This window comes from Lactuca virosa, chromosome 3 (assembly GCF_052849685.1).
Source record: "Lactuca virosa cultivar CGN04683 chromosome 3, Lactuca_virosa_CGN04683_v6, whole genome shotgun sequence".
Classification (NCBI taxonomy): domain Eukaryota; kingdom Viridiplantae; phylum Streptophyta; class Magnoliopsida; order Asterales; family Asteraceae; genus Lactuca; species Lactuca virosa.
Window position 1 is genome coordinate 376,321,609 of NC_136428.1, and position 24,074 is coordinate 376,345,682.

The following is a 24,074-nucleotide window of genomic DNA, read 5'->3' on the forward strand; positions in this document are numbered from 1 at the left end:
TTCTTTCTAACGTGGGGATGATGTGACAACCGTCAATTTTGGCCAAGTCAAAGTCAACTAAAGTCAACAAGTCAAACCGGTCAACTCATCTAACCCTTGTACATTAGGGTTTCCAATATGTTTCTTATTGAACAGCTCGCAATCTTAATACAAAGTATCACTTAGAGTTTTCACGTGTTCGGAAATTCTAAACCCTAATCAGGGCAAGTGATGAAACTACTCGATAAAACATTATTCCTTAACCCCCGGGGGCATATAACAATCATAACGAGACTTAACGAGGTTTATAAACCTTGCGTTACGGAGCCAAACACTCAAAAAGGTCACAAAAGAAGTCTCTCCCAATCTCTCCCACTCTAACTCTCCCAAAACTCTCTAAGTAGGAGGAATCTCTCCAAGTATGTGAAATCTCTCCCAAATCTCTCTTTGTAGGAGAAATCTTTCCAAGAATGTGAAATCTCTCCCAAATCTCTCTCTGTATGAGAAATCTCTCCAAGAATATGAAATCTCTCCCAAATCTGTCTCTGTATGGGAAACCTCTCCAAGAATATGAAATCTCTCCCAAATCTCTCTCTATATGAGAAATCTCTCCAAGAATATGAAATCTCTCCCAAATCTCTCTCTGTATGGGAAACCTCTCCAAGAATGCGAAATCTCTCCCAAATCTCTCTCTGTAGGAGAAATCTCTCCAAGAATGTGAAATCTCTCCCAAATCTCTCTCTATATGAGAAATCTCTCCAAGAATGTGAAATCTCTTCCAAATCTCTCTCAAAACCTCTTTTCATCTTTTTGTAATCATTTGGGCATCCCGACACTTGACTTGGTGAAAAACCATGCGAAACGGGAAGATACCTTGGAAAATAGCCTTTTAGAGCCGAAGTCCCTCTATAGGGACCAAACCCTCCTTGAACCGGAGTCCCCTTGTGTAGCCGCAACCATCTAGCCGCAGCCATCTAGCCGCAGCCAGCGAGCCGCAGCCTCCGAACCGCAGTCATCAAACCCGGAGCACCGCATCCGAACTCGCCTCCGGTCCTTCCTGACGAGCCACCTGCGGTACCTGCTCGGACCGCAGTCCGTTTCCCTTCGGATCCACTTCAGCGACCAAACCCCACTTCGGACCTAAGGCTGTTAAGACCGGAATCACCCTCCTGACTTCGGATTTGCCATTTTCCACCCGGTTTTCGACCACAACTTCGTTTTAAGCCCGTTTTTAATTATTTTAACGAGGGATTTTCACCCAAACTTATATTTTGACATATAAGACCCCATATATTCATAAATTCAACATATTTTTAGGGAAATCCTTATTTATGAATAAAAATTTATTAAGTAAGATCTTGTGGTGGAGTGTTGACTTTGCCTTAGTGTATGACACAAGCAACCACTCCCATGCCCACTCCATGACCAGCTATTGTCCTTCCACCATACCTGGTCATTCAAGAGTACTTTCCCCACCATTTAACCAGCCATACTCTTGGTCAAAGGCTGAAAACTATTATCTCTCCTCATCTTTCTCTCATTTCTCTCATTTTTCCTCCAAAGAATAAACACTTTTTCTCTCACTTCTCTCTCTCTCAAATTCGAGATTCAAGGGCTGATCATCAAGTTTTATTTCACTTTTGGTAAGTGATATTATCCTCCTTATGATTATTTAACATCCTTCATCCAAATCATAGCTTGCTTACACAAATATCGTCACATTTGTGTTAGATCTTCAAATCTTCAAGGCATCTTCTTAGTGTTCTTGAGTTGAACACTACCTTTCTTCATCATCCATCTATTGAAATCACTCAAGGTGAGTCATACCCCTACATTTTAATGTTTTCTTCAAGTTTTAGGGGGGGGGGGGAATACAAGTTAAAACACCAAGAACACAACTAAACTCAAACAACAGCTTTCATCAGAAAAGTTGAGTCTTATTCACAGACTGTTTTGACTATGTTAAACTTAATATATTTCATAACCTTTTAATATGCAAATAGTTCAGGTTCATACATTTAAAATGACTACTTGCACATCTCCATAAGATTTTTCTACAATTTATGGTGATTTTTACAAAACTGCCTATCATTTCAAAAACGAATTCGGACCAGTCTGTGAATATGAACATTTTAACATAAGTTAAAGACTTCCAAAAATCATAATAAAAATTATGAACAAACTAGACACATTTTATGAACTCTCAGAATTTACGGATTCAGTTTTTCGACTTCGTATGATTTTTCTGTGATTTTTCTAAAACAGTGCAGAACGGTTAAAAACTAGTTAACAGCTTATAACTTCCATAACACTTTCTATTATGTTGAGCAAAGTGTATAAGAATAAGTTCTAAATATTGAATGTATTAGTTGCTAGTTTATCATCATAAACTAAAATTTAGTCATTCATGATAAGAATTCTTCATTCATTCGAACTCATATAATAAGCTATAATAAGTATAGTTTATGGATTTTTACTACATGAGAAACGTCTTACTCTCAAAACAAATGAGTTTTTCATATACTACATAATAGTAATAGTTTATGGAATCATAACACTAATGTATTTTCGGATAATCTATAATAGGTATAGTTTATGTATCATTTACGTTTCAAACTCATTTACCAAAGGTTTTCAGTTCAGTTCATGTATCATTTACATTGCAGTAAGATTTCCTTTACATTACAAACGTTTCAGATAAACTATAATAGGTATAGTTTATGTATCATTTACATTTCAAACTCATTTACCAAAGGTTTTCAGTTCAATTCATGTATCATTTACATTGCAGTAAGATTTCCTTTACATTACAAACGTTTCGGATAAACTATAGTAGGTATAGTTTATGTATCATTTACATTTCAAACTCATTTACCAAGGTTTTCAGTTCAGTTCACGTAAATCTGTTAATGAATAAATTTGTGAGTCATTCACTTCGTGTTACCTTCAAAGTAACAAAGTCAAAAGTCCTGTAAATTGTAACCAGAGTCTCTTGGAGGGAGAGCGTGATAGTTGTGTATAGATCTATATTGGGTCTGACAAACCCGCACCTGAGCTGCATGCAACAGCTAGACCGGCAGGTCTGAGGTGAAAAGTGTCATTTAACGTGCGACGCCTGAAGAACGTCGTATTACGAGGCCGTCTGAGTCTTTGCATGGTTATAATAGCTCACACGTGGTATTAACAAATCATAAGATTTACGGGTTTTACTTTCAAATTAAAAAGGGTTTTATGTCAATTTAAAATCACTTTTTATATCTTTAAGTATGGAAAAATACTTGTTTATTTCCAGTCCTGGGATTTACGACTACATAACTTTATTAAGGAAAATATTGGATTTTCTGGAAACTTACTTTGTCGCTTTTACAGATAAAACGGTTTCTTTCTCAAACAAAACTCTTATGAACTCACCAACTTAATTGTTGACACTTTTTCAAAACTACTTGTATTCTCAGGAAATCAGTGAAACAGGAAATCAACAGCGTTTTGAGGATGAGACGTTAAATCGTCAAATAGTTCATTTTGTCATCATAATGTAATTGATTTGAAACATGTAAACATATACTTTGGTGTAACTTTTTCAATTATATTTATGATGGTTGTAATTACTTTGAGCACAATTAAACTCGTTGTTGTGATACTATACATGAAGTCCTCCACCCTCGGACGTTTCCGCCATCCTTGGTTTGGGGGTGTGACAGAGGAGACCCTAAAAGATCATGGGCTTGGGCTGCATCAGTTCTCACGCCGTCAGCCTTTATGCCTCATGTCGTGAGCCTCTATGCGTCACGTCGTGAGACCAGTCCCGAACAAAACTTTTCATATTAGCCCATCTCACGTCCTGACCACTCAAAGGTCACGTCCTGAGGCTCCATTTCTTCTAAAATTTAACCTTTTGACTACTTCAAAACCCTAAATCGAACCATCCCGGAAAACAGGTGTGTAACATCTCAAAAATCACAACAAATTTAAAATTTTCAGAACAAACCAACTGCTAAAAAGAAATGTCTACATAACCATTGTTTTCAAAAAACATTATTCAGATCAGAGTCTCCCAAGATCGACAAAATGAAACCAAGGATGTGCACGGTCACGCCTTCGCCTTGCCATAGTCCTCAGAAGTACCTGAAACAAAACTAAAACTGTAAGTCAACGCTTAGTGACTTCCCCCAAGGTCCCACCACATAAACATAACAAACAAGAGCATGGATACAGAGCCTTCAGCATGATTGGACCGCCTCAACGGGCCTACAACGTATCTGGACCGCTCTTTGGGCCTTTGGCCTGACTGGTCCACCTCGCAGGCCTCCAGTGTACGGGAACCTCCTGGGTATCTTGGCCTTCAGTCTATCCACTGGTCCGCGTCAACCTAGTAAACCATAACATATCAATGCATAACATTATCAATTAATAACCGATAACACAGGTAGTCCTACATATCTACCAGTCTAATCACATAACCAGTACCGCATAACTACACATAACATCATACATTAAATCAGAATATCTAATCCAATGGGCCGAACTTGGTGCCTTCGACCCATAAGTACAGTGAGGGAAAAATCACCTCATAGTCTGACGAAAGCTGAACAATATACTGCTCCAAATATCGGCTCTACAGGTCACCTATTCAACAGATAAATACCAAGGCTCAACTATAGCTCCAAATACCCAAAATACCCTTAATTCAAACTTGGTCAACCCTGGTCAAAGTTAAAGTAAAAGTCAATGGGTCAAGGAGTCAATTTTGTCCACTCAGCCGAGTACGAGGGGCGTATTCAGCTCCTACGTTGGGTGTACTTGAGCCTTGACCGGAGTCAGGAAATTGACCATGTACACGCAGCGTACGCTGAGGTACTCACGACGTATGCTCATAACCCCATTTCCTCAATAAGAGCTTAATACATTAAGCTCTCACGTCCAACTTTCATATCCAAGGCGAAAATACCACTAAGAGTCATAAAGTTTCCAACTTTATGACTTTGCATGTCCATTAAGTTCTTAATACACAAAATCTCAACATCTTAATGCCTTAAGACCTTCTATAGCATGCATGGATCAAAACTAATCATCAAAACCACATTTTTATGACTCAAGACCCCTCATAAGGTCTAAAAGGATGAATTATTTGGTTAAGAGAATTCCATGCTCAATAATCACCATATTTGGGACCAAAAGTGCCCTAAATGAAGAAATGGCTAGATCTACAAGGTAAGGAGATCAAGCAAGAATATTTTTACATTTTGGAGGTAGCTAACAAGTGAGGAATCCTAGATCCAAGCTTCTTCCCAAGCTCCAAGTCCATACACAACTTCTTCTTCTTCAAGAACACTACCAAAGCACACAAATGACCTCAAAATGCACTCTTCTCACTTAGGGTTATCTTGGGGTCTCTTTTCTCAGATGGAGGCTAGTAAGGGGATGAGAAATGAGAGATAATGATGGTTATATAAGGACAAAACCCTAAAAATTAGGGTTTAAAGGTTAACCACGTACGCCCTGCATACGCGGTGTACGCCCCAGCACACCTAGCATACATAACGTACGCTCAGCCTACTGACCTTCTGGAAAAAATTACCAAAATGCCACTATGGGCCATTCTTGCAATCTTTCTCAAACCCAAGGGTCAAAATGCAATATTCTTTCATACTTAGTTCTAAAATTGCAAATACCTCAACATCGGGATGTTATAATTCTCTGCCAATTGAACTAGACTCGGTCCTCAAAGTCGGCTGCCGTGAATAACTCCGGATAATGCTCCCGTATCTCCGCCTCCGCCTCCCAGGTGCACTCGGATCCTTTCAGATGTTGCTCCTGAACCTTTACCAAAGGTATCTCCTTGTTGCACAGAACCTTCATCTTTCTCTCCATTATCGCTATCGGCCTCTCAACATAATTCAGACGCTCATCGACATGAATATCATACAAAGTTACCACTGCCTCATTGTCCAACATGCACTTTCACAACTATGAAACATGGAAAGTGCTATGAATCTGGCTGAGCTCACTCGGAAAATCCAACCGGTAGGCCACCCGGCCTACCCTAGCGACCACACAGAATGGTCCAATATACCGAGGACCTAATTATCCCCTCTTCCTAAAGAGTATCACACCTTTCCATGGTGAGACCTTCAGTAGTACCATATCACCGACATGAAATTCCAACTCTAATTGGTGTCAGTCGGCATAACTCTTCTGCTGACTCTAAGTTGTCTGCACTCTCTTCCCGATCTGTTGAATAAGCCCCGTGGACTGAAGGACTACCTTAGTCCTTCCAATGACTCTGTGACCAACCTCCCCCCCCCCCCCCCCAAACAAAATGGGGTACGACATCTCCGACAGTACAGGAGCTCAAAAGGCAGGGCACCAATACTGGAGTGATAGTTGTTTTTGTAGGAAAGCTCCTTAAGTGGTAGGTAGGAATCCCAACTCCCACCGAAATCTATGACACAAGCCCGCAACATATACTCAAGTGTCTGAATGGTCCACTCACTCTGGTCACCGGTCTGCAGATGATAAGCAGTGCTAAAATGGAGTCTCGTACCTAGTTCCTCGTGAAACATCTGCTAGAATCGGGAAGTGAACAGAACATCTCGGTGTGAAACAATGGAGACTGGAACCCCATGACGAGCAACAATCTCCCGGACATACACATCGGCCAACTTTTTCGGCTGAGGAGCTCTCCCCGATGGCCAAAAAGTGGGCACCCTTAGTCAATCGATCCATGATGACCCATATAGAATCAAAACCCTTGGAAGTCTTCGGTTACTTGGTGATAAATTCCATGGTGAGATATTCCCACTTCCACATGGGAACCTCCAAAGGCTGCAGCTTGCCATGTGGCCTCTGATGCTCGGCTTTGACCATCCTACAGGTCAAGCACCTCTCAACATACCACGCTATCTCCCTCTTCATACACGGTCATCAGTAACTGAGTCTCAAATCCCGATACATCTTAGTGGCTGCCGGGTGTATCAAAAAGTGAGACTTATGAGCCTCCTCCAAAACCACCTGCTTCATCCCACCAGAAACCGGAACCCCGACCCATCCACACCGGGTCAACAATCCTCGAATGTCAGTGACAAATTTGTCGATCTTGCCCTGATACTCTCCCGTTTCCAGTTCTCCTTATTGACTCATTCCATATGTGCTCTTCTGATCAATCCAAAAGTGGAGAATCAATGGATATCATCGTACACATGTTCCCAGTTGAAGATCCAGCCGACTTGAGGCTCAAGGTTTCCGTGACCACATTCGCTTTACTCGGATGGTAAAGGATCTCACAGTCATAATCCTTGACCACGTTCAGCCACCTGCGTTGCCTCATGTTCCGTTTCGGCTGGTCCATAAGATATCGCAAACTCTTTATGATCCATGTAAACGGTACAACGGACCCCATATAGATAATGTATCCAAATCTTGAGGGAAAATACCAGTGCCCCCAACTTCAGGTCATGAGTAGGATAACGTGCCTCATGTGGCTTCAGCTGTAGAGAAGCATACACAATCACCCATCCCCTATGCATAAGAATCGCCCCCAAACCAGTGATGGATGCATCACAAAATACCAAAAAAATCCTCGACACCCTCCGGAAGGGTCAATATCGGGGCCTCACATAACCTCTACCGCAACGTCTCGAATATAACCTACTACTCAGGTCCCCAATGGAAATCCATGCCCTTCCTCATCAGACGAGTGAGGGGTACTGCAATCTTGGAGAAATCATGAATAAATCTCCAATAATACCCTAATAATCCCAAGAAAATCCTGATCTCCCAAGGAGACTTCGGGACCTCCCACTGCATAATCGCTTCGATTTTCGCCGGATCGACAAAAATCCCATCGTGATTAACGAGGTGCCCTAAAAACTGGACCTTTCGTAACCAAAACTCACACTTCGAGAACTTGGCATATTGTCGTTCTTGTTGGGTTTTGAGCATTCTAACACTCCTAAGTGTACATGCAACCCTAAATACCTTGGATCTATGTTTTCTCTATTATACATGCAAATATGATTATCCAAGGTATTATCCTAACTAGCATACCAAAATATTGATACTAGGATAATAAAATAGATAGAATACATACCTTGTTGTTGTTGCTTGACTCCATGAAGCTTGAGAGCCTAGTGCCCCAAGTGTGACACCTCAAATGGTTCACACAACATCATGAACTCTTGGAATAACCATGAGAAGAAGACATACATGTTCAAATTGGCTAGCCCTCAAAATATGTATCACTAGTGCCAATTTCTTGAACTAAAGGGGTTCTTATATAGTGTGGCTATTAGGGTTACACCATGTAACTCATGACTTTACCCATTCCTTATGCTCCATGGGTTTTAACCTCCATGGAGTATCCATGGATCACCACATGGGTTAAACCCAACATAAAGGAATCTTGGATCATACGCCCACATATATAAGAATGAATGATTTACACAATCAATCCCCATATATTTAATTAGTCTCTTTTTGATCACTAAATTAAGTCCAAATTAATTCTTGATCAATACTAATTAAATAACATGATTTCATATAAATATATTAGAACTTATAATATATTAATATGTCACAAAATGTCTTTTCCTCATAAACGGTCTATCCAAATGTTCCGATGCCATGCAACCCAAATGGACCATGCCGAGTCGGGTCAAGTACATACCAATTATAGTTATGGACTTAGACACTAATCCAACAGTTCTCGCCTCAAGACTCCCAAAATATCTCGAAGGTGCTCCTCTTGTTTCTTTCTGGTCTTGGAATACACCAAGATATCATCAATAAAAACAATATCGCTTTTATCCCGAAGGTAAAAGGAATGGATAAACTTCGACTCATATGGCTTGTTCTACTACTTGTTGAATCATACACAAAGGCACGTTTTATAACACCGAGTTACCGAATGCGTTTTCGTGCAATCAATGTACAACCAACTCATAGTAACAACTCATATCTCTAGGTTTGAAGAATATAAGATATTATCGTCTCATGATCACTCGTGATAAAATCCATGAAGTGATTCCAATGAGCGCGGGTTGAATCCAATACTCAGAACTTATGAGCACTCATGAGTGTTGTAGCCCCTTGTCCAACATCTTAGACCTCTACAAGCCAACCCATGACAGTCTTGATTCATACCTACTTCCAACATATGACCGACTGTGGATTGTTTGAATAACTTAGTCAATCAGGAAGAACGACATAGTTATTCTGGAAGTCAAAACATGCAAAATGAAACACAATAATAATAGAATCTAATATGGTATCAAAACCTATGAACATAAATAAAACACCTTTTATTTATCACCATATGATTACACATTATTCATTGTATACTGTTTCAGCTATCAACTTTATTCTTGAATTTAAAACAATAGTTGTCCCATGCTCCAAGCATGTACACTATGTTTTCTAAACACTAGTCATGCCATACACCAAGTATGCATACTATGTTTGTCTATGATCTTCACTTTGTGAATTAGATCAATTGAACATAACTCCAATGATCCTCTTTCACAGTCCCAAATCCTTACTGCAAATGCAAGAATTCCAAATTCATGCCATTTACTGAAATCTGTTAGATTCTAAACTTATATGCATTGATCCTCCTGTAATGATTATGCACAGAGTCAGAAAGACTTGACAACAACCATTACAGAGCATTCCAAAGGAGATCAGCTCCTTGGAAATATCCTTCTTGCATTAAGTTTCCTAATCTTACACAGATTGAATAATTTCCAACTTTGAAACATTTCCATATTCCATTTTGACTATCACTTCTGAACAAGAGTTGCCTCCTTACAGATTATGTCAATATGGTCCTTCCAGAATTAACATTATACTTCTAACTGTCCTTGAGCAACCAATCTTTGGTAAACCTTAGATTGTCCTCGACAATTGCTTAATCCTTTTAGTCATATCCAGTTCTAGACCTTTTCCCTTCTTAATGCCCCAGGCATTTGGAAAATTTTAGAAAGGATGAATATAGCACATGAAATCGATCCTATATCCGAAGCATATGGGACACGAGTCATGATGTCTCACATAAAGACTAAACCAGTCTTTTGCTATAACATTTCCATTTCTATTTGCCAAGTTCTCATAATTCAGATTATGAAAAGGGATGCCGTAATCATAATCGAATTTTAGAACGCAAATAATAATGTTTCCATTTCTATTTGCCAAGTTCTCATAATTCAGATTATGAAAAGGGATGCCGTAATCATAATCGAATTTTAGAACGCAAATAATAATGGACCCATATATAGAATTTCCTTATGTTGAGCCATTCCAACATGAAATTCATATATATATATATATATATCCTTGACTAAATACGATTAAAATCTCAATCTAAGCTTTTAGAATTGAAATGAAGTATAATTTCCTCTCCCTTAATTATAGCAAAACAACTTTTTCAACCCCTGCAGCCTCACGAATTGAAACTTTTGTTTTCTATAATTAACATTGCTAACTTGCAACCTTTATCATAATTATCATGCTCCCACTAACATGATGATTATTAGCATAACACTTATGCTCCCACTAGCTTTGACATGTAATCAGAAATCAGCTGGACTTCTAGAAATCAATACTTTATTGACTTTCTTACCAAAGTTCAGATTTCTGACACTAGATTGCTTTGATAAAACTTTATCAATATCATACACCTTATCTTAGATAGCTCACAGGTGTGTCTAAACAATTTTAAGAACTATAAAAAGGGATGCCGTAATCATAGTCTCGATTGTTTAGACCTTTACCACTTCTCACAAGTCCATGTTAGTGTGCTGGTTAACCACACACGCTCCACTAACGACTTTGAGAATGCAAATATCACAATTGCTATCTAGCTAAAATCTACTTAGTGAAAGTGTTTCCTCACCATCATTTTCATGAATCGGAGAGAAACCTTATGACAATTAGATTTTATGGTGTATGAGTTCCTATCCATATGAATTTTGTCAAAACCATAATCACAAGACAAGGTTACTGACAAATCCACACTTATATGGATTAAACTCGTGCAATCTTAAATTCTTGCCATTTGGCAGCTCAAGGGCCTGCCATTGCTTCCAAGTAGCTGTGCAACCAATTGAGAACTCTCAGAACTCCTATGCAAAGCCAACTTGAATAGGCACAGACATGTCGACACGATAGGTTATAAACCTCAAGTCGTGTGCTAGTGAAGAACTTCAGGTTTTATTCTTGATTAGTTGTTGAGACTTTCAAGACCTTTAAGACTCCCACTGTCCTCTTGACATATAAGACTTTCTTGTAAGATATTCAAGAGATAGTGTAGATTCTAATCAGGACAAACACTTCACACAATTGGCCTTAGTTGGTCTTTGTTTTATCCAAAACATCACAACTTACCAATTTCAAATGTACAAGAGTAGAAAACTTTTACTCTTACATTTGACAAGTGTTTTAAACCTTCATTAAGACATGTCACTCAAGTTACAATCTTAGAGTATAACTCTAAGAATTGTTTTTGGAACGAAGTATAAATCATCTTCTTGATTTAACCACTTCAACAATTCATAGCTCCTCTTCTTAGCTACCAGAATGCACTTAGAGGATGAATTGTGATAAGGTCTCTTAATCATTAAGATGATTATATAACATGATACTAAAGTACTCTCCCATCTTTTCAGATTTGAGAAACTTTTATCTTTCTGCCTAAGTTGATTCTTCTTATTCGCTCTGCCTTACATTGAAACCTTTTCCAATGTCTCAGAATTACACTTAAGCTTGTAAGTGTAACCATATTTACTGAATTTTAGTAAATAATGACGAATAGTCTTAACGATTATTTGTGGTGGGCTTGATCAGTGCACAAGAATGTGTACTCGATCCTTTACTTGACTCACACATCATGCTATACAACTTGCATGATTCCAAGTTTCTATCCAACTGAAACTTAGGTGATGAGAATCTTTCCTTATTTGGTAAATTTAGACACTACCACAAATGAAAGAATCAAATTCATATTTCCACTCTTGCTCTTAATGGAATCTTATACGCAACAAGGTTTTTCACAAATGCCATTGTAAGGATACTTTAAAATAAATAAAATCAAAAAAAATTCTTTTATTTTAAAACTTTGCGGAAAAACTATCCTTACAATGCAAAAGCACATGAAAACTTTGTTGTTATTTATTCCTAAGCAATATATCATAACTCTTAAGAAGTAGCTCAAGAATCCGATCTTCAAACTATGCGATAGAAATCCATCTATGCCATCAGATTCAGCATATTCTTTCTTTAAGTTTCTTCACTTTTTCTTTGATTCTTAAAACATCAACATGTGACCCAGTCACATCATGTATCAAGAATCTCAGAATAGAAACTTAGCAGAGTTAGATAGTGGACTTTACCCGAAGTAGAGTCAAACTTATTGACTTTAATATCCTTAGGTAAATTTGGCAGCTTCGCAACCAATGCCCCTTTCTTTGGCAATAGACCCTTGATAATGGGACTATCTCAGACTTAGCCGTTCTCTTTACCATTTGGTCAACCGAGTTGACTATGGCCGATCCCTTTCCATTGGAAGAGAGAGCTTTACTGGATATCCAATGTCATCATTGTCAATGTCCATAAAGTTTTAGGAAGTTGATCTTAGCAAATAGATAAGATCATTAAGGGTCTTGTCATAGTCTGTTTCATAGGAGTCCCAAAGGAACTCACTATGTGACTTAGAAAATAGTTGAGTCACCAACTTTCTCAAGACTTTGACACCCAACTCTCCCGGCTTGTCAATATCTGACTACATCTCCAAGATGTGATCACATATAGACCTTTGCTTGCCAATAGGGCTTGAGTGACCTTAAACTTTTCAAGAACTTTAGAGAGAATAATTAGAGGAGGTGAAAGAAGTATGATTTCCATGGGACATCATCTTCATTTAGGAAAGCTTGTTTCAAGAGATTTGGGAAGATCATAGATGTCTAAACTTAGACATCTTTTGGGAGATTATTCAAGATAGTTGATCTAAAGTCCTTAATATAACACCCAATATTAAATATTAAGGCTAGGATCCAACAACCTATTTATAATTGGAAGAGGGATGCCGTAATCCAAATTATAAAATAGTTGAAGGTAGGTAAATGACGATTTACCAATTTCCACCATGAAAAACGAAATATAATTAAGTTTTAATTGGATTTGAAACTCCTAGATATTTTGAGATACATTGAACTTTCAATGGCATGTTTGAATCTCGATTGTGCCCTCTCAAGTTTGTGACTGGCATGCCGAGGATCACAAACAAGGTGTGAATAACCATACAAATTGACTTGGTACCCTCAACAATATTACCTAATCGATGTGCCGGTTAACCACACACGCTCTACCGATCTATAATAAAGTTAAGTTACCCTTTGCCACTCTTACTAGTCCATGTTAGTGTGCCGGTTAACCACACACGCTCCACTAACGACTTGGTAAGGTACAAAGTGTAATTTTATGGGCTAGCACCAATTTCACATTTTCCTAAGTAACTAAGAATTGGGAATTTATAAATGTTTAGTTACTTAGTATTTATCATTAATACTTTTAATGAAGGGAGAATTATAGTCCTTTCCTACCCGTTCGGCTAACGACCCTCCACCAGTCAAGGAAGCGGTGGGTGAGAGTGGACACCCATTAAACTGCCATTTTATAGGCAGTAACCTTATACCCCCTTATAAACCGGCTTCGTGAATGAGGCCTACTAACGGTAAGATTGACTTTATCTTATACATATCTATATAATTAAAATTATAATAATAGTATAAGGGTTTGAATTTTAACTTTTAAAATTCTAAGGGCTAACTTGGAATTAAAGTATTCATAAGTGAAACTTTTCAAATTCCAAAACTTGAGGGAAAGTTTTGAAACTATTCAAAACTAATTAATTCCATAACTTATGTGTTTAAATTAGTTTTAATTAAAAAACTCTTCAAGTTCCATAACTTGACGACAAGTTATGGAAGACTTTAAACTAATAAAAGAATGTAACTTTTCTTTATTTTGTAATTTATGGAATTAATTAAGGTTACACATTTTATTACTTAATGAAGTGACTCTTGAACCTCCATATCTTGAGGACAAGACTCTTCATTTTTTGTAACCATTACCAACCTTTATGAGTTTTATGAAACTTAAATGTGACTTTTCATATAACTTGAGGACAAGTTACAAAAACACATTTTAGAATCAACTCTTAGATTAAAATGGATTGAAAACACATAATCAATTAACTTTTCTATTAATCTAAGCAACTCATAAGAACAAGATAATTCAAATCAAACTTTTTCATGTAATTAGCCTAATCACTAAACTAATACAAAACATGAATCTATTGACAATTATCTTTGAAATTGGATTAGTATGAACATTACCACATCAAAAACAAGTTTATAAGTTCAAAAACAGCTAAGGGTAATGTTCCTAGTCCATTTCTAGCCAAAAAAGTCGAATTTATGATGTCTGGGGGTCCAACTCGCCGAGTGCATGAACCAACTCGGCGAGTTGGATCGTTTTGATCACCTTTTAGGCATGGACTCGCCGAGTCTCCTGATGGACTCGCCGAGTCTGATGATCAGACAGCAAATAGCTTCGATTTTTTAAGCAGTTTTGCAAGTATAACAAGAAAACAAGTCTAGGCTCTGATACCACTGTTGGGTTTTGAGCATTCTAACACTCCTAAGTGCACATGCAACCCTAAATACCTTGGATCTATGTTTTCTCTATTATACATGCAAATATGATTATCTAAGGTATTATCCTAACTAGCATACCAAAACATTGATACTAGGATAATAAAATAGATAGAATACATACCTTGTTGTTGTTGCTTGACTCCATGAAGCTTGAGAGTGCCCCAAGTGTGACACCTCAAATGGTTCACACAACATCATGAACTCTTGGAATAACCATGAGAAGAAGACATACATGTTCAAATTGGCTAGCCCTCAAAATATGTATCACTAGTGCCAATTTCTTGAACTAAAGGGGTTCTTATATAGTGTGGCTATTAGGGTTACACCATGTAACTCATGACTTTACCCATTCCTTATGCTCCATGGGTTTTAACCTCCATGGAGTATCCATGGATCACCACATGGGTTAAACCCAACATAAAGGAATCTTGGATCATAAGCCCACATATATAAGAATAAATGATTTACACAATCAATCCCCATATATTTAATTAGTCTCTTTTTGATCACTAAATTAAGTCCAAATTAATTCTTGATCAATACTAATTAAATAACATGATTTCATATTAATATATTAGAACTTATAATATATTAATATGTCACAAAATGTCTTTTCCTCATAAACGGTCTATCCAAATGTTCCGATGCCATGCAACCCAAATGGACCATGCCGAGTCGGGTCAAGTACATACCAATTATAGTTATGGACTTAGACACTAATCCAACAGTTCTCGCCTCAAGACTCCCAAAATATCTCGAAGGTGCTCCTCTTGTTTCTTTCTGGTCTTGTAATACACCAAGATATCATCAATAAAAACAATAACTGGTCGATCGAGCATCGGCTTGCATACCCGATTCATCAAATGCATACACACCGCAGGCGCACTGGTGAGCCCAAAAGGCATCACCACGAACTCATAATGCCCATAACGAGTGTGAAATGTTGTCTTATCCACATCCTCCTCTCCCACCCTCACACGATGATACCTGGTCCTCAGATCGATATTGGAGAACCAAGATTCACCCTGCAACAGATCAAAAAGGTTGTCTATCTGAAGAAGGGGATAACGGTTCTTTATTGTCAACTTTTTCAACTCCTGGTAATCAATGCACATATGGTGTGAACTATCCTTCTTCTTAACAAATAATATCAGCGATTCCCATGACGAACTGCTCGGTATGATGAAATGCTTGCCTAACAGCTCCTGAAACTAAGAGGACAACTCCAGCATCTCGGGTGATGCCAAACGGTACAGCGCCTTGGCAATCGGAGCCGCACCTGGCACTAGGTCAATCCTGAACTCAACCTGTCTCTCGGGAGGCACACCGGGTAACTCCTCTAGAAACACATCGGCAAACTCCCTGACAACTGGCACATCTGAAACCGAGACCTACTTCCCCAACCGAGTATCAACCATATAAGCAAGATAACCCATACACCCATGCTGAATACACTGTCGAACCCTGGCTGCCGAACAAAACCCTAATCCAACCCTGGTACCCTCTCCGTAGATGACCAGTTCTCCCCCACTTGGGGTTCGAACTATCACTCGTTGACCCTCGCAATCCAATCTGTCATAGCACCAAACCTGCTTAGCCAATCCATCCCCACTATCACGCACACATCCCCGATGGGGATAGGGATCAAATCAATTAGATTAGGCACCCCAAATATCTCCAATACACAACCCTGATACACTATGGATGCAGAAACGCCATGTTCGTTGGCAATAGAAACCTGCAACGTACACTCCAACTCGTTAAGGGTCATACCAAAATCCCTACTAAAACATCAAGACACAAAGGACTGATTGGCACCCGAGTCAAATAACATAAGAGTAGGGAAAGAATTCAATAAGAATGTACCAATCAGAAACATAAACATAAGCATACCATGATATAATTGACAGAATAATAAATAGAAACATACCAGCAACGACGTCTGGCCCAGCGCTGGCCTCTTCTGTCGTGAGCTGAAAAGCATGACCTCAAACCCTCTGGGGCTCTACCCTACCCTGGCGCCCATCAGTGATCCTCAGAGTGGTTGGCGTCTGGGTCTACGCCAGCTTAGCAGTGAGCAGTGGATAGTAGACCTTCACGTGGCTAACCTGATCACAATGGTAGCAAATCCTGGTGCTCGGTACTAGGGCCGACTAGCGACAATCCCTTGCATAGTGCCCCTCATTGCCATATTTTTGGCATCCAACAGATGATCGACAAGAACCCTCATGAACCTTGCTGCACTTCCCACAAGTGCAGCCTCTTTGACTCGCAAATTTCGCATCAACAACCTTGAACCGCTTTGGAACAGGATGAGACGGCACATGGGCCTGACTCAGCTCCCTCGTCTGGATCTCCATCTCAGTCTCTCGCCTCCTCGCAGCTTCATGTAACTCAATGAATGAACCATAGGCCTAAGTATACACAAACTGGCGGGTATCCGTCTTGAGCATGCTCAATTACCAAGTCATTTGAGCTTGCTCAGAAGCAGCAAACTCTGGGCAAAACAGTGCTCTCTCAATGAACATCTTGGTGATCATGGTCACCGACTCCGTACCGCAGGTCCAAATACTCATGGGCTAACCTCTCTCTCTCAACCAAAGGGACGTATCTCGTGCGGAACATATCAGAAAAATGATCCCATGATACAATAGCTCTCTACTCTGGAGTATACGAGCTAGTCACCAATCTCCACTAATCATTTGCTCCAGACCGAAGAAGGTTCCGAGCGCACTTGACCTTATGGTCAGTTGGGAAGGAGCAAGTAAAGAAACATACCTCAACATCGGACAACCAGCTCATGGAAATGATTGGATCCTGGACTCCATCAAACACGGGGGGCTTCGTATTATCAAAGTCCCGGCACTGGAAGGCTCTTCCCCCCATCAATCTCGGCAACAACGATGATCGCGGTAGCTGCAACAGCAGCTTCTGAAAGTGCAACGTATATGTCATCAAAGAACTCCATGAGACGGTCTTGATAGACCCAAACAACTCCGGTATCTGCCCCCCAAATTTTCGTCACAACCTCAGCAGAGATCAATGCCCTAATCTCCTCCTCAGTTAACAGTGGTCTATCCTGGCCACTCGCTCCTGGGTCAATGCCCTACGCGTATCGGTCATGTACTTCCGGTAGTAGGGGCCCATACTACCTTCCACACCTACTCGTATTTGTCTTAGAGGGTCATCACAACAACCCTAACAACACACACTAGCAAATGCATACATCCTATTCCCACTCCTTAGAGAAAGGGTAGACATTCCTCAACTGTCTGGCTCACCCCACATAACTCATCCATGAAACATCCACCAACCCTATAGCACTCGTGTATGCTAATCATACATAACACTGGATTCCATAGAAAGTCGAATACTTGATTCTACCCTAAGCCCACAACCAGACAAGGTACAGGAAATAAGGCCAAATCAAACATTCTTAGGCTATAAAATCGTAGTTATATATAATTTTGATGCATACACTAAGTAACTATAGTAATGATGTCATCTTCATTCAGTAATAAACCTAGGCTATCAAGCATCATATATCAGACAATTTTATCATGCGATTCCTGAAGATACCTAGCCTACCAATAGCATGCCGTTCTAACATGAATATAATATCAATAACAATGTAGTAACTTGGGGTAGACTTACTGGCTTCGGCTGATCGTACACATCACATCCTTCCTTGGTTACTTTTGAAAATCATTTTTAAAACTTTTGCAGTTCCTTAGTTTGAGCCTGGATTAACACAGATGCTCCTCTAATTCACTCAAACCAAGGCTATGATACCAACTTGTAACATCTAAAAAATCACAACAAATTTAAACCTTTGAAAACAAACCATTTGCTAAAAAGAAATGTTTACATAACCATTCTTTTCAAAAACATTATTCTAGATCAGAGTCTCCCAAGATCAAGAACATGAAAACCAAGGATGTGTACGGTCACACCTTTGCCTTGCCATGGTCCTCAAACGTAACTGAAACAAAACTAAAACTGTAAGTCAATGCTTAGTGAGTTCCCCCAAGGTACCACCAGATAAACATATCAAATAACAGCATGCATACATAGCCTTCAGCATGAGTGGACCACCTCATCGGGCCTATAACCTATCTGGACCACTCTCTAGGCCTTCAGCGTGCCTGGTCTGCCTCATAGGCCTTTAGTCTATCTGGACCACCATAGGTATCTTGGCGTTTAATTTATCCACTAGTCCGCCTCAACCCAGTAAACCATAACATATCAATTCATAACATTATCAATCAATAACAGATAACACAGGTAGTCCTACAAATCTACCAGTCTAATCACATAACTAGTACCACGTAACTACGCATAACAACATACAAGAAATCAGGATATCTAATCCAATGGGCCGGCCTTGGTGCCTTCGACCCATAAGTACATCGAGGGAAAACTCACCTCACAGTCTGACGAAAGTTGAACAATATACTGCTCTAAATACCGGCTTTACAAGTCACCAATGCAACAGATAGAGACCAAGGCTCAACTATAGCTCAAAATACCTAAAATACCCTTATGTCAAACTTGGTCAACCCTGGTCAAAGTCAAAGCAAAGTCAACGGGTCAACGAGTCAACTTGGTACACTCAGCCGAGTACGCGGGGCGTACTCATCTCCTATGCTGGGCGTACTCGAGCTTTACCGGAGTCGGAAAATTGACCACGTACGCGCCGCGTACGTTCAGAACCCCATTTCCTCAATAAGAGCTTAATACATTAAGTTCTCACATCCAACTTTCATATCCAAGGCCAAAATACCACTAAGAATCATAAAGTTTCCAACTTTATGACTTTGCATGTCTATTAAGTGCTTAATACACAAAATCTCAACATCTTTATACCTTAAGACCTTCTATGGCATGCATGGAGAAAAACGAAGCATCAAAACCACATTTTTATGACTCAAGACCCCTCATAATGTCTGAAAGGACGACTTATTGGTTAAGAGCATGCTATGCTCAATAATCACCATATTTGGGACCAAAAGTGCCCTAAATGAAGAAATGGTTAGATCTACAAGATAGGGTGATCAAGCAAGGAGCTTTTTACCTTTTGGGGGTAGCTAACAAGTAAAGAATACCATATCCAAGCTTCTCAGCAAGCTCTAAGTTCTTGCACCAACTTCTTCTTCTTTAAGAACACTACAAAAGCACACAAATAAGCTCAAAATGCACTCTTCTCATTTAGGGTTAGCTTGGGGTCGCTTTTCTCAGATGGAGGCTAGTGAGGGAATGAGAAATCAGAGATAATGATATGATTATATATGGACAAAACCCTAAAAATTAGGGTTTGAATATTAAACTCATACGCCTTGCATACGCGGTGTACGCTCAGCATACTACGGTCCACCCCAGTACGCCTACTGTACACAACGTACGCTCATTGTACTAACCTTCTGGATAAAATTACCAAAATGCCACTATGGGCTATTCTTGCAATCTTTCTCAAACCTTAGGGTCCAAATGCAATATTCTTTCATACTTAGGGCTAAAATTGAAAATACCTCAACATTGGGATGTTACAGGGTGTCACACTGTCACACCTCCAAACCAGAATGGCGGAAACGTTCGGGGGCGGAGGACGTCATGCTCAGTATCATAACCATAGCGAAGAAAGTAAAACACAACCATCATAGATATAATTTAAAAGGTTACATTGTTTCCAAAATACATGTTTCCAAATAAATTACATATGATGTTCAAAATATAATAAAAGAATCTACGCCTTAGCGTCTTGACTTCCGAAATCTTGTAGTTACCTGTATTACGGATTACCTGAGAATACAAGTTGTTTTGAAAGAGTATCAGCATAAAGCTGGTGAGTTCATAAGCTTTTATGAAAATTAATGTTGTTTCCTTAAAGTTTGTTACAAGTTTGTTTCCAGAAAATCCAATATTTTCTTAAAAGGTTTGTTGTAGTCTTAACTAAATCAAAACTTAGTATATGTAACTAAATCGTCATACTTATGTGCGTGTGTGTGTGGTTTCATATTTAAATAAAACTCCTTAAATCCTCGTGAACTGTGTGTTTTGTTAATTTCTCATGTGAGATGTTATAACCATACTAAACTCGAAGACCTCGTACTCGACGTTCTTCAGGCGTCGGAATGTTATGACACTTGTCACCTCGGACCTGGCGGTCTAGCTGTTGCAGGCAGCTTAGGGTGCGGGTTTGTCAGACCCAATATAGATCTATACACAACTATCATGCCCTCCCTCCAGGAGGTTCTGATTATAGCTACATGACTTTACTGTGGTACTTAAGAGTACCCCGAAGGAGAATGTCTCACAAATTTATTTATTAACAAGGTCACGTAGTGTGTAATGAAATATTCGTTTTAATAATGTTATTGTTTTTCTTTGTTAAATGAATTGTTCAAAACTATACCTATTATAGTTTATCAAAAGTGTTATATGATGATATGAAACCTTGTTACGCATGTATATGTATTTTAAATATGTATTTGACAGTTTTACCCTTAACTGTCACTGTTTTTGAGTAATTATAGAAAAATTATCGTAAGTAGAAAACTAAATCCGCAAACTCTGAGTAGTTTGAAAAAGTGTCTACTATGTTCATAAATTTTCCGATAATATTTGGTGGTCTCAAACCAGTGTGAAAATGTTCATTTTCACAACCTGGTCTGATTTTGTTGCTGCAGTGATAGACAGTTTTGTAAAAATCACCGTAAATTGTAGAAAAATCTTATGGAGATGTGCAAGTAGTCATTTTAAAGGTATAAACCTGAGCTACATGCATATTAAACAGTTTTGAAAAATATTAAGTTTAAGTTGGGTAAAACCGTTCGTGAACAGGTCACAACTTTTCTGTTGTAAGCTGTCAAGTTAAGTTTTAAGTATATTTTGGTGTTTTAACTTGTATTCCCCCCCTGAAAACTAAAGAAAACTTGAAAATGTAGGGTTATGAACTCACCTTGAGTGATGACTTGAAGAGTGGAAGGTTGAAGTCGAGGAGTATCAAGTCAAGAACACTTGATGAACACGTGAAGACTTGGATGATCCTAAGAACGATTTTTGGTGTTAAGGTATGAGTGATTGATTCAAGAGTGTTATGAAATTATGGAATAACACTTGAGTTGAGATGGAATACTTACCAAAAAGTGCAGTAGCAACTCAAGAACACTTGCACAAAGTGGTGGGAAGTAGGGAGAAAATGAGGTTCTCTTGAACTGGTATGAGAAGTGTGTGTATGTTTGAAATGAGCAAGTAAGCCAAGAAATCCTCCAGGGATTTCTATATATATTGAAGGTTGCTGGAGCAACTTGTAAGTTTGAAGTGATGTGTGCCTTGGTTTGTGTGATGTGGATAAGGTGGCAAATGAGAGGATGACACATGGAGGGCAAGTGGGCACACTTGACCCACTTGTGGGGTAGAATACTCCTCTTATTATAAAATAATGATTTTTAATTAATAATCCTTGAAAAATAAATAAAATATGAGTTTTGGGGGTTAAAAATTGTAAAAATATGAATTTGGTGAAAAAATCCCGTCAAAACATAAAAAACGAGCTTAGGAGGCGAAAGTAGTCGAAAACCGGACATTATGGACCGACCCTGCGAGGTTCGGCTCTAAGAGGGTGAGAACCGAGAGGAGGGGAGAAGGAACCAAGAGAAGGAGGAAGGGGCCGAAGGGGCGAGGCTTCTCGGATGGGGGGGGGGGGGGCGAAGTTCGGTCCTTGCTGCTGGCTTTGGTCCGAGAAAGCTTCTAACAAGTTCGGTTCTGACAGGAGGGTTCGGCTCCTAAGAGGTTCGGCTCCTAAGGGTGGTTTCGACCCTATTTAGCTGTTTTTCGATATAACTCACAGTTTCGAGCGGTTTTTGGCCAAGTTAAGGGTCAGGATGACTATAAAAAGTTGAGAGAGATCTTGAGAGACATTTGGGAGAGATTTCACATACTTGGAGAGATTTGGGAGAGATTTCACATACTTGGAGAGATTTGGGAGAGATTTCACATACTTGGATAGATTTGGGAGAGATTTCACATACTTAGAGAGATTTGGGAGAGATTTCACATACTTGGAGAGATTTCACATACTTAGAGAGATAGGGAGAGATTTGATCTTAGCCATTATTATCGTATAATCTCGTAATGCAAAGTTCATCAACCCCGTTACGTTTTGTTTATGGTTGTTTTAAGTCCCCGAAAGGGTCCTTAGTCGTGTTTTGATGCGTTTAACTCCCCTTTTAGGGTTTTTACATTGTTAACACATATATTCTTCAAGACACTTGAATTTTTGACATACAAATGCACATTTTTATACATAGAATCATTCAACCATTAATTAAATTCGACCGGTTTGACTTGTTTGACTTTGACTTGAATTTGACGGTTATCACATTATCCCCCTGTTAGAAGGAATTTTGTCCCGAAATTTGCATTTTGAGTGGGACTTCAAGGGTCGGGGAATAGATGTGGGTACTTTTGTTTCATTTGGTCCTCACGTTCCCAAGTAAATTCGGGTCCTCGCTTGGCGTTCCACCGAACCTTTACGATGGGAATGCGGCTTTGTTTCGTCGATTTGACTTCTCGGTCCATGATTTCAACAGGTTCCTCTACAAAGTGGAGGTTCTCGTTGATCTCAATTTCCTCCAAAGGAATGACGAGGGTCTCATCAGACAAACATTTCTTCAGGTTTGACACATGAAAGGTAGGATGAACGTGATTGAGTTCCTGTGGTAATAGTAGCTTGTATGCCACCGGGCCAATCCTGGCGAGGATTTCGAATGGTCTGATATACCTTGGATTTAGTTTTCCATGTTTTCTAAAACGTAGTAATCCCTTCCAAGGAGATACCTTCAGAATTACTCGATCCCCAACTTGGAACTCCAAAGGTTTTCGTCTCTTATCCGCGTAGCTCTTTTGTCGGTCTTGCGAAGCCTTCATTCGTTCTCGAATTTTGACGATCTTTTCGGTTGTTTCCCTTATGATCTCCGGGCCAGTGAGTGCGCTGTTAGGGACTTGCCCTCTTGCTAGTTGCGTATCGCCCACCTCAGCCCAGCACACGGGTGATCTGCACTTACGACCATAGAGGGCTTCGAACGAAGCAACTTTGATGCTAGTGTGATAACTATTATTGTAGGAAAACTCAATAAGAGGTAAATGAGTATCCCAAGCTTTACCAAAGTCTATCACACAAGCTCTTAGCATGTCCTCTAACGTCTGGATGGTTCTTTCACTCTGTCCGTCTGTTTGTGGGTGGTAGGCTGTGCTCATGTCCAGCCTAGTCCCCATAGCTTTCTGTAGTGACTGCCAGAATCATGATGCGAACCGACTATCTCTATCGGAGATAATGGATATTGGTACTCTGTGAAGGCGTGCTATTTCTTTAATGTAGATCCTTGT